Source organism: Archocentrus centrarchus, chromosome 12 (assembly GCF_007364275.1).
Source record: "Archocentrus centrarchus isolate MPI-CPG fArcCen1 chromosome 12, fArcCen1, whole genome shotgun sequence".
NCBI classification, from domain to species: domain Eukaryota; kingdom Metazoa; phylum Chordata; class Actinopteri; order Cichliformes; family Cichlidae; genus Archocentrus; species Archocentrus centrarchus.
In genome coordinates this window covers 1,648,141-1,659,948 of record NC_044357.1, presented here as the reverse complement: position 1 = coordinate 1,659,948, position 11,808 = coordinate 1,648,141, and the positions used below count along the sequence as shown (strand labels likewise).

Sequence of the window (11,808 nt, the reverse complement as noted above, 5' to 3'; positions counted from 1 at the left end):
TAAATAAAAATGTACTACTTTATTTATTTATTTTTTAAATATTCTGTCTCACGACCTTTGTGTTTGCCTGAGGATGCAACAGAGTCTGGCATATAAAGACCAAGAAAAGGCTTTGCTGAATCTGGCCTCTTAACAATCTTTAACTGATGTAAACCCGACTAAAATATCTATTCCACTGCACGACACAGTCCTCAAATCTTATGGCTGTCACAAACCCTGTTGTGGCACCTTTTTCAAGCTTGAATTAAGGTGTAATTTTGTGCAAATCTCTAAGCTGGGGAAGTGTATATCCAATCAAGTGTGTAATTACAGGGCAGCAGAAAGGGGAAGGCCAGTGGCAAATTACTTAACACTACAATAAAAGAACCACAAGAGGGCAGCGGCGGGTCAGCCTTTTGCACAGTTTGAATGACTGGCAGCTGTTCAAGTCCCGCTGAAACTTCAGATGACAGAAAGTGGACCTGTAGGGTGCACTAACTATAATTCAGTAAATCAAAGTGGCTCCTCTGACAGCGAGGCTTATTTCAATACTGTGATGCAAAGACGCATTTCACATGTCAGGGTGAATTACAATAACAGTGTTTGGCTTTGTTGCTCCAGTGACCAGCCTAGAAAATGGCTTAAGGTTATCTCTGAGCTACCTTTAGTGAATAATAGAATTACATAATCATTATGGGCCCTAATTGCACAGTGCAGAAAGCCTATTGGATTTGTATTGTATTGCACATAATAAGTGCAGCTGTTTTGCTTGAGGGATAACAAAGCACCAAAAATAGACCTATTAGAAAATACTCCCATATGGTACATGGATGTAAGCCTTTTGCAGCGCACATATAAGAGAAGCAGATTTAAATGAATGGGAGTGGCTTTAAAATCCATAAAACAACAATGGAAAGGGTTTAAGTCCTTTACGTACATAGAAGTGGTAGTAAAATATATTATAGTACTAAACTTCCTTCATAAAGTACCATTAAAAACAGCGTTTATAAAGTGCTTTGACAAACAAGTGAAAGCAGTATACGCAGAGAGTGAATTTAATCAGCCAAACATGGGGACCAATTAAGACCAATACAATTAAAGAGAGATTTAAAACAAGAAGAAGCAAAACAAAAAGGGAAAAAAGATGACGACACCACATATACTGACATGTAAAAGTAAATCAATAAAAATGTGTTTTATGAAGTGTTGTGAGGAAACATCCTAATCCTGTGAGCCTCTTGAGATTCTCGAGTTGGGGCACAGTCACCTTTAGACACGCCCAACACAAAGACTTAAGAGTGCGAATGGCTCATATGAAAGGAGACAATAATTAATTATCATAATTAATCATACTGATTAATGCTTAATTATTATGCTTAATTATAATGTTGTATAACTTGGCCACTTAGGGAATATAATCTGCCCTGAAATTGAACTTTGTGGAATATCACAGGTAATGAGAGCTGTAAGATAAGAAAGGTAAGAACCGACCTTATCTAAGTTTATGAAGTAAATGTAGTGCATTCAAAATCTTAAACTAAAGCACACAGTCAGCTAAAGGAAATGTTTTCATATAAAAAACAGAAAAGATGTAACATCATACGTGACATGATTAAATTATGAATACTGATATGTCAATGAACACGCCACATTTTACTTTGTTTTAACATCTTCATGTAGTGTAAAGTACTTTAAACAGTACACTTAACAATTTACTCCAGTGATTTCCAACCAGGGTTGTGGCCTGATTACAAGAGAAATCTGAAATTATTAGTAGGAGAGTTTTGGTAATTATATTTTGATTCATTTCAGGGGTTTTCTGTAATATTTCACCTTTTTTGGCCCTTAAAATGTTATTTAATGGGAAACTTCACAAATGTCTCCGAGGTTATTGTGTCTTCTAAATCTGATAAATCAATCAATGTCTTTTTGAGTCAGTCTAGGACAGAAGACTGCAAATGGGAAAAATAATCAGATCTTTGGGTGTAGAATTCATCTGAGCTGCAAGCTAGAGACTCCAAGTCACATTAGTTGCTAGTAGCATAACACACAAATGTTGATTGCTTTCTTAATGCACTGCATTATGAGTCTGTTGGACTCATAATGCAGTGCTGAATCAGTGGAGTACCACAGTTTATAGAGAGAAAGTGTCTTTAGTGGAAATTGCAAACTGCCTATTGACATCTTCAGCATGACAGGATAATTCAACAAGAGATTTTCTTTTCTTTTTAAATGCACAAATGCACTCATATTTAGACGGCTTTAAAGGCTGCAGCTGACAGAGCTGGGTCATACTTTGTATACTGCAGCTTAATGTAGTCGATATGACTATATAAAAACTTATTATTTATACATCAATCCATTAAGCTGAGAGATAAATGTAGTAGAGAAAAAAAAGCAATATTTGTCTGAAATACAGTGGAGTACAAATTCTTTGCAGAATGATTTAAGTTGACTTAAATAGCTCACTTTGGCAGCAGTTGTGACCTCACCATTTCATCTTCTGCTGATGAAATGAGAGTGGACGGATTAAACTGAGAGAGAGAGAGAGAGAGAGAGAGAGAGAGAGAGAGAGAGAGGGAGGCGGAGCGGGTCCCTTACTACAGTGTGTGTGTGCTGAGGAGGCTGTCAGTGAGCGCAGTAGTACAGAGGACGCTGAAACTGTGCTGTTGCCGTTCCACCTCGTGTCACACTGAAGCAGCCTGCATCCTGACGGAAACAAAGAACAGCACAATATCTGTCTGAACACCTCGGGTAAGTCAGCACAGTTTTAACTTAATGAGAAGAAGGAAATGAGCTCAGATAGCTTTTAGTTTGAACTTTTTAATTTTTTTTTTTTTTACTTTTTGCTTCAGTGCTACATGTGAATTTTGAGGAGCCTGTCGTTTATTTAAAATTTCATCCAGTTAACATTAAATATATAATGAGTGCTTACTTATGATAAGTTAAAAGGAAGCAGTTATATTTTAATATTTTGATGTTTTGCTAAAAAGCTCTGACTTTTATTTCGAATAATAAAACAATTTAAAAGCAAAAATAGCATTAATATAATTTTAGGTTAAGTTGCTGCTCACATACCCTTTAGACCAGGAGCTATATATATATATATATATATATATATATATATATATATAAGCTTTTATACAAGCTTATCAATTCTTTATCCATATTAGCATATTTTGATTACTTCTTATGTAATTTCATGACATCATAGATTTTAAAATATTTGTTTTTTTGTATATAGTGCTTGGCTAAATAAATGACCTAATGTCTGTACTGCAACTGCTTTGCTGGCTGACATTTGACTTGACGGAGGCTCTGTAATGTGTAAAAGCTCAGCAGACACACAGCCAAGTGTGTTTCATCCTGCTCTACATTAACTACTTGTGACAAGCCTTTCCAGTCGAGGTTTACATTAGAAGATGGACACCGCTCTAGAAATTTGCTCTAAGGGCAACACTATTTTTGTCTGTTGTTTACACCCCCCCTGGGGGGTGGGGGTGTAAACAACAGACTCTGTACTCCACTTCAGATTTTTCTTTGACTGATATCTTCACTGTTAAACACAGAAACACATACAATGTTTGTGATAAGGAGTTTGGTAATGTAACAACCTTTAGACCTTTAGATCTGGTTATTTGTATCAACAGTGTAGTTGGACAGGTGAAGTTAGGTAGAGTCCCCCTTACACTGTTCGTCATACTGACTTTGTGGCTGTGAGGTTGACCTAACTGCTTACCCAGCTTAGGGTCATGGGGCATGAGACTGTCAACACACAGCCAACACAGAGAGACAGACAAACACAAACACTGTCACTTTCACAACTATGGACAATTTAGAATCAATAATCAGTAGTCGTTGGATTGCGTGAGGAAGCTGGAGTACCTGGAGAAAACTCGTACAGGCTAGTTCTGCCTCACAGCATTTCAACAGCATTGAAAACTGAATACTTTGAGATGCTGGGGTAACTTTTGCTGTCACGGGCAGCATCATTGTGCTTTTTGGCACCTGCACCAGTCTTATTTTGGCTGAAATGCATAGAAGCAGTTTGAAATTGGATACCCACCTCAGCACTGTGATGATGGAAAAACTGTAAGGGAAAACATTGAAATTGATCACAGAAAGGCCCCAGCCCAATCCAGGATCTTCTCAAAAAGGAAACTATTTGAAGTACTTATGCTTTAACGAGGAGGCAATTTGTTGTCTTCTTTATCTGCAGAGTGAATGAGCCCACAACTCAGTGTCTAACATGCAGTGACAGTGGTGAAGTCAAAGCTGAGAGCACAGAGATGAGGAGAGAGGAGGAAACAGGGAATGTGTGTGTAAAATTGATAAGCAATATTGTAACTGATTTGTCTGTTTGCTCTGTCATCTCTATCAGATGGGTTTATTGAGCCCCCTCTTCTTTCCCATGCACCCTACAATCCCCCCCTTGACCTTTAAATCAGGTGCATTGACTGGTTTGAATGAGGTGGATAGTTGTGGATTACAGTGTGCTGCTGAGCTCACAAGTCCTGACTGTGGCTAATGTGCTTGATGAGAAATGATCAATGCTGGCTCTACACACTCTGACTGCTGAAGTCAGGGGAAAACCATCTTACTGCTTGCTCTTTTTTCATGCGTCTGTGGTTTCTGAGACATTTTCATTCAATACTTAATTGTCTTGAAAGCTGCTTTTTGCAGTAGAGCGGTGTAGTGATAAAACAGTTGTCAGAATAAGGTCAATTTAGGTCAGGTCTGCTTTTTAATGCTTGAGGGTGGTGTAAACATTTTGTGAATGCATTTATATTTTATGACCTTTTATATTTATTTTTGCAGACTTAGCAGATTTGCTCCTAACATATTTATCAGTTACAGACAAACAGTGTCAGTCATTTGTATTTTGTGTGCACTACATGAATGTATGTCAAGCATTCACTTTAGTGTTCGGCCTCCACCATCTCCTAAGGGATCTCACTCACCTGCTAAACGTGCTTTTAAGTTTGCCAGACAAAAGTTTTGAACAGGTTACTTGAAAATCTCTGAAAAAATTATATATATATATATATATATATATATATATATATATATATATATATATATATATATATATATATATATATATATATATATATATATATATATATAAAATAAGCATTATTGACACAAAAAAACATTTATTATAAAAGATTTCTGCAGCTAGACCTTCATCATCTCAGGCTGAAACCCATCTGTACTGTACCTCCCCCCAGCACAGCTGTCTTGAGTCTCTACACTAAAGGAGGTGGTTCAGTTTAGATTGCATCAAAGCACAGAGGCTGCTCTTTTGAGAGTTTTTAATGAACTGCTTTTAACTGTTGGTTTTGGTAGCCCTGCAGTTTTAGTGCTTCTGGACCTGCTGCCTTTGACACTGTGGACCACTGTGGACCTCATCTAGATCATGAAGTCTGAATCAATGGCACAGTTCTGACATGCTTTAGATCATATCTTACTAATAGAAGTCTCTGCACATTAAGGAGCTTGTTCCTCTGCAGCAGCACCCCTTTATTGTGGAGTACCTCAAGGGTCAATTTTGGGCCCGTTTCTTTTTTTTATTGCATATGTTGCCTCTAGGGTCTATTTTTAGAAAACATAATATTTCTCTCCACTGCTTCACCAAGGACATCCAGGTATATATAACCATCAAACTGAACAGGAGAGATCCATGGGAGCCTCTGCTGAACAGTTTTAGATGGGGATCAGTTTCCTCAGTCTCAATGAAAACAAGACTGAGGTTATGTGCTTTGATAAATTTGACCCCTTAAGTGACTCATCATTAGATTCCACATTGTAATGCTGCTGTAAAAAAATTCTGGGCATGATGTTTGATAGGTTTAAGCAGGATAATGCACCCTGCCACAAAGCAAAAATGGTTCAGGAATGTAGGAGCACAACACTGAGTTTGAGGTGTTGACTTGGCCTCCAAATTCCCCAGATCTCAATCCAATCGAGCATCTGTGGGATGAGCTGGATGAACGAGTCTGATTCATGGAGGCCCCACCTCACCTTGTTTTGGCGGCAATAGGGAGACCAACATAATATTAGGCAGGTGTTCATCATGTTATGTTGGATCGGTGTATTTAGTGATTTAAATATAAAAAAAAAGTCACAGACAACTCTTCAAAAGTTCCACCCTCAGAAGCATGTACTACCTTAATCCCAATGGTTAGAGAACAGCACAGCCCAGCCTGCCTATAAACACATAGAAAAACAAACTCAATAACAAACTCTCTCTCTCTCTCCAGATAAATATATATATATATATATATATATATATATATATATATATATATATATATATATATATATATATATATATATATATATATATATATATATATATATATATAGTTTAGGACCTCATCTAATAAATATCAAATGCATACTCAGGGAACAAATCTATTTAATATTTTATGGGGAATATAGACAGCTGTCTTATTTTTTTGCCACCATTTCAGCTTAAGTGAGTGAAATTACCTCTTTGATGATCAAATCGGTGTTGCGGTTGGAGTCTTTCATTCTGCCCTAATCCATTAAAGCAAACAATTAAAATTGATGAATTTCCCATTTCCCATTACTTCCAGTGGGGGCTGTTTTCACATGAGCTCATTCACTGGAGCATTAGACCATTCAAATATACAGTAATTGACTTTACTCTTCCTCAGTTCTGCAGCTGAGCCATTATTGTTTTCAGTGGGAATTGTCTCAACACAGCGGAAACAGCAGATGTGCTGCACAAATCCACTAGGATTGTTTGATTAGCTGTGTATTGCGAGCACACTCAAATTGTTCACAGACAGGAAGAATAGGGGGGCAGATGTGACTGTCTGAGCAAAACACGGGTGTGAACAGAAAAACGATATAACACTTTTATATGCTGCTGCTCTGTGTAGATCTGTCCCCTGCATGACCCAAATATTCGTCGAGGAGCCTTGGGGTAAAAGTGTCCAACACACAGCCTGCCACCAGCAATCTGTGCATCAACCAACAACAGACTTATTTGGGTTGCTTATTTGGTGAAATCACCTACACACAGGGACCCTGGTGTCAATGGGTTCCAGTAAAAGGCGCAATTAAATATTTTTATAGGCTTTTACAAGGAAGTGTTCATTGTTTTATAATTACCAGAAAAAGTCAGGAGACCTTCATATAATTACACCAGAGACAAGCAAACAATTCTTAATTTAGGAGCCAAACGTAAGAGGCAAGAGGAGCTCCGGTATGTTGAAGACAGCAACCAATTTAGCTACTGAAAAATTAACATTACCACTTAAAAATGCCATGGAAACTGAGAGCACTTTAGATTTCTCCTTCCTGTATTTGTGGGTGCACAAGAGCACAAAGCTAGGCTATTAATTTATTGCCTAGGAATGTTATTTGCTAGCCAAAGTATGCTAGCATTCCCAGGCTTGTGAATAGAACACCTAACCGTGAATGATCAGGGCCCATCGTATCTTAAGTATCATATTATCGCAGGAGAGCACTTCCCTCTCAGAGTGCATGCTTACTTCTGGTTCCCAGAGTTTCTAAAAGTAGAATGGGAAGCAGAACCTTCAGCTATTATGGTACTCTCCTGTGGAACCAGCTCCCTGTTTGGGTTCAAGAGACAGAGAGCCCATCTACCTTTAAGATTAGGATTCAAACTCCTTTTTCCGATGGGCACCTGGGTGGCTCAGTGATGGAGTAGGTGACCACATGCATATGTGGCGGTGCGGGTTCGAGTCCCGGCCTGTCGCCAATTTGCCCGTGTGTCTTCCCCTATATCTTTCCCCCATTTCCTGTCTCTATAGACTGTCAATAAAAGCTGCTGTGGCCAAAAAGTAAAAAAAAAAAAACCCTTCTATTTCTGATAAAGCTTTTAGTTCAGGTGCCGTGGAACGATCCCGTAGTTATGCTGCTATATATATATCCCATGATGAACTGTTTCTTCTCCATGTACCTCTTTTCAGTCCTCATGCATTTATGTAAATGCCACTACTGCTTGTCATTAACCTTTGTCTCTCCAATAGTTCATGTTTTGCCCATACTTCTGTATGCTCTCTCCTTTTTCCTGCTTTTCTTTCCCTCACAACCCAACTGGACAAAGCAGATGGCTGTCCACCCCTGAGCCTAGTTCTGCCAGCGGGCTCTTTCTGTTAAAAGGTAGTTATTTCTTCCTACTGTTGCCTAGTGGTGCTTATAGTGGATCAGCTGGTTGTTGGGGTTTCTCTTGAGTATCTTTGCTTCACGATAATAAAGCACCCTACAGTGACTACTGCTGTTGTTATTAAATTAAACTGAACTGAATTCTAAATTAGCATTCCTGGGCTAATCTCAAAATTCCTGGGACAGTTACCACAATCTCCAGGCTTATTACTAGTATCCTGCAGGCTTTCAGTTAGCATTCCTGGGTTAGTTATTGTCATCCCTATGTTCGCATTCCAAAACAAGTCAACATGCTCTGGCTTCTTCCATCAGTTCTCTTGCACTTATCCTTTTCAGGGTCACAGGGGGGCTGAAGCCTATCTCAGCTGTCATGAGGCAAGAGGCAGGGTACACCCTGAACAGGTTGCCACCCTGTCACAGAAAGACAGACAACCACACACACAATTTTCTCATATTTCTTAAATTCAGCTCCTGAGAAAGAGCCAAATCTCAATTTGAAATGCTCACTTTGTTCTCTCACAGCAGTCTTTTTTTTTTGTCTGAAATCATCAGGTCTTGAGGTAAGAGTACAATAGCTGGAAATTGTCTCAGCGATTAAATTCAAGTTTCATCTTTGTATATAAAAGTATTTACTCACCCATCCAAATTACTGAATTCAGGTGTTCCAATCACTTCCATGGCCACAGGTGTATAAAATTAATCACCTCGGCATGCAGACTGCTTCTACAAACATTTGTGAAAGAATGGGTCGCTCTCAGGAGCTCAGTGAATTCCATCATGGTACCGTGATAGGATGCTACCTGTGCAACAAGTCCAGTCATATATTCCACAGTCAACTGCTAGTGGTGTTATAACAAAGGAGAATCAACTGAAAAACGACAGCAACTCAGCCAAAACGGAAGAGCTGTTGCCAGGAGAACGGTACTTGTCTGACTGCATTGTGTGAAGTGTAAAGATTGGTGGAGGGGGATTATGGTGTGGGAATGTTTTTCAGGAGTTGGGCTCGGCCCCTTAGTTCCAGTGAAAGGAACTCTTAATGCTTCAGCACTCCAAGACTTTTGGACAATTTGATGCTCCCAACTTTGTGGGAACAGTTTGAGGATGGCCCCGTCCTGTCCCAACATGACTGCACAGAGACTGCGAGCCAGGCCTTCTTGTCCAATATCAGTGTCCGACCTTACAAATGTGCTTCTGGAAGAATGGTCACAAATTCCCATAAACACACTCCTAAACCTTGTGGAAAGCCGTCCCAGAAGAGCTGAATCTGTTACAGCTGCAACAGGTGAGGCAACATCATATTAAACCCTGTGGATTAAGAATGTCACTGAACACAGGAAAGTGAATGCTTTTCTCAGTATATTATCCGTTTCTTCTGTTTCTCACAACATGACAGAATAAGTCATTCTTAATTGGTGGGGTGGGGATAGAGAGTTATTTCTAATGATGCAAAGAAAAGCAAAATTTTCCTCTAGAGAGATTCGTGGGCAGATGGTGTTTTTCTTTTCTGAGCATTTAATTGATTTCTAAAAGAATATTGGCTTGAAAATTAAGATATGATTAACAGCTTCATAGCTGCTGCTGCCCTACATTACAAGTGAAAAAATATCAGTAAAATATGTATCAAAGTATAAACAAACATAAAACCTTAAAGTAAGAAATAGCTCCAACTTTGATATAAATATAGTGTGGTTAAACAAAGCTTATTTGGCAATAAAATGTGCAGTAGAAATAGAAACTGACATCAAATAGAAATACTCAAGCACCTGAAAAAAGTATTTAGTTACTTTCTACTTTGCCACACTTTCAAACTGACCTCTGTAAAGGCAGGCAGTGTATAAACTGTCTCTGTCTGCATTCTTTCACACACAGAGGAATAAGAAGCAGATGGGCACAGATGAGACACAACGATGGGCAGTCTGACGTTTGTGGTCTGGTTTGCTCAGTTTAATAGTTTCAGCACTGCCCCTGGTGTTTACACACACACACACACACACACACACACACACACACACACACACACACACACACACACACACACACACACACACACACACACACACACACACACACACACACACAGAATCTGCGATTTCCACTCATTGGTCACCATGTGGGCATGTACTCTTGTTATGGACTTGCCATGCAAAGAAAACTTGCCAGACACACACACACACACACACACACACACACACACACACACACACACACACACACACACACACACACACACACACACACACACAGAATCTGCGATTTCCACTCATTGGTCAACATGTGGGCATGTACTCTTGTTATGGACTTGCCATGCAAAGAAAACTTGCCAGACACACACACACACACACACACACACACACACACGGCCCCAGTGAATTGAACAAGTGAGCACACTGTATACAAGCTGCTGCCAGTACAGTTGTGTTTCCTGTTTTGCATCTGCTTTTAATTTAATAAAAAGTTTTAGATATGTTGCAGCTGTATTTTTCATTATATTAGAGTAAAAATCTGCTAAATAACAGGAAATAAGGTAGGTAGGTGTCTTTAGCCTAAAACCGTCAGAATGCCCCAAATCCAGGCAGACAAGTAATCCAAACAGATTTGGACAGTATGGTGGCACAGTGGTTAGGACTGTTTCATTTCACAGAAAGAAGGTTCTGGGTTTGAATCTCTTTGTCAGTTGGGGCTTTTCTGTGTGGAGTTCTGCATGTCTGTGCCAGAATGAGTTTCCTCTCGTTTCCTCAACCAGTCCAAGGATATGTGTGCTAGGTCAAGTGGTGATTCTCTTGGCTGGAGGCGTGAATACAACATAGATATAGAGCATATGTAAATTATCTGTGAAATGTGTAGCCACAAGTGCTTTGAGTGGTCAGTAAGACTGGAAATGTACACTATAAATTTCTGTCCATACTACTGTGTTGTAGACTTGAACAAGAGTAGAGTATAGCTGCTCTAGTGGCTTTGAGCTATGGCTATGCATGATGGTGCTTCTGTACATGGGGTGATACTTATACAGTAGGGACATGATTATTTGATCCCTTGCTGAGTGTTTAAGTTTGATCTCTTACAAAAAAAAAAAAAAAAAAAGAACAACCACTAATTTTTACAGTGCTTTCATTTTAATAGAGAGGCATAATATCAACCAAAAATCTAAAAAAAAAAAAGAACATTACATAAAATTGATTTGCATATCATTGAGTAAAATGAGTATTTTATCCCCTACAACCCAGCTAGAACTCTGGCTCCCACATGGGGTGAGGATGATGATGAGAGAGGTGGTGGATCAGCACAAAACATGACTTTAAGGAGCTTGTTAATGATCTGAAAGCAGTTGGGACCACAGCCACCAAGAACACCACTGTAAGACACTACGATGTAATGGACTGAAATTTTTCAGTGTCCGCTAGCTCCCCCTGCTCAAGAAGGCCTGTCTTAAGTTTGTCAGCAAACATCTAAATGATTCAGAGGCTTGGGAGAAAGTGATGTGGTCAGATGAAACCAAAATCAAGCTCTCTGGCATTTACTTGACTCATCGTGTTTGGAGGAAGAGAAATGCTGAGTATGGCCCAAAGACCGCCCTGCCCAGTCAAGCACAGAGGTGGAAACATTATGCTTTGGGACTGTTTTTCTGCTAAGAGTACAAGATGACTTCACCACATTGAGGGGGCCAAT

At 39.2% G+C, this 11,808-nt stretch overlaps 1 protein-coding gene across 2 annotated transcripts in view; it reads left to right on the top strand.

Annotated features, from left to right (window-relative positions):
* Window positions 1-2,614: 2,614 nt before the first annotated feature.
* Window positions 2,615-11,808, top strand: part of rph3aa (rabphilin 3A homolog (mouse), a) — a 38,157-nt gene continuing 28,963 nt past the window's right edge. The window contains exon 1 of one of the 2 annotated variants that reach the window (XM_030742952.1): window positions 2,615-2,733. The gene's annotated coding sequence lies outside the window, so the exon portion shown is untranslated. The remainder of the gene's footprint in view (window positions 2,734-11,808) is intronic. The other variant, XM_030742953.1, reaches the window with a different exon arrangement.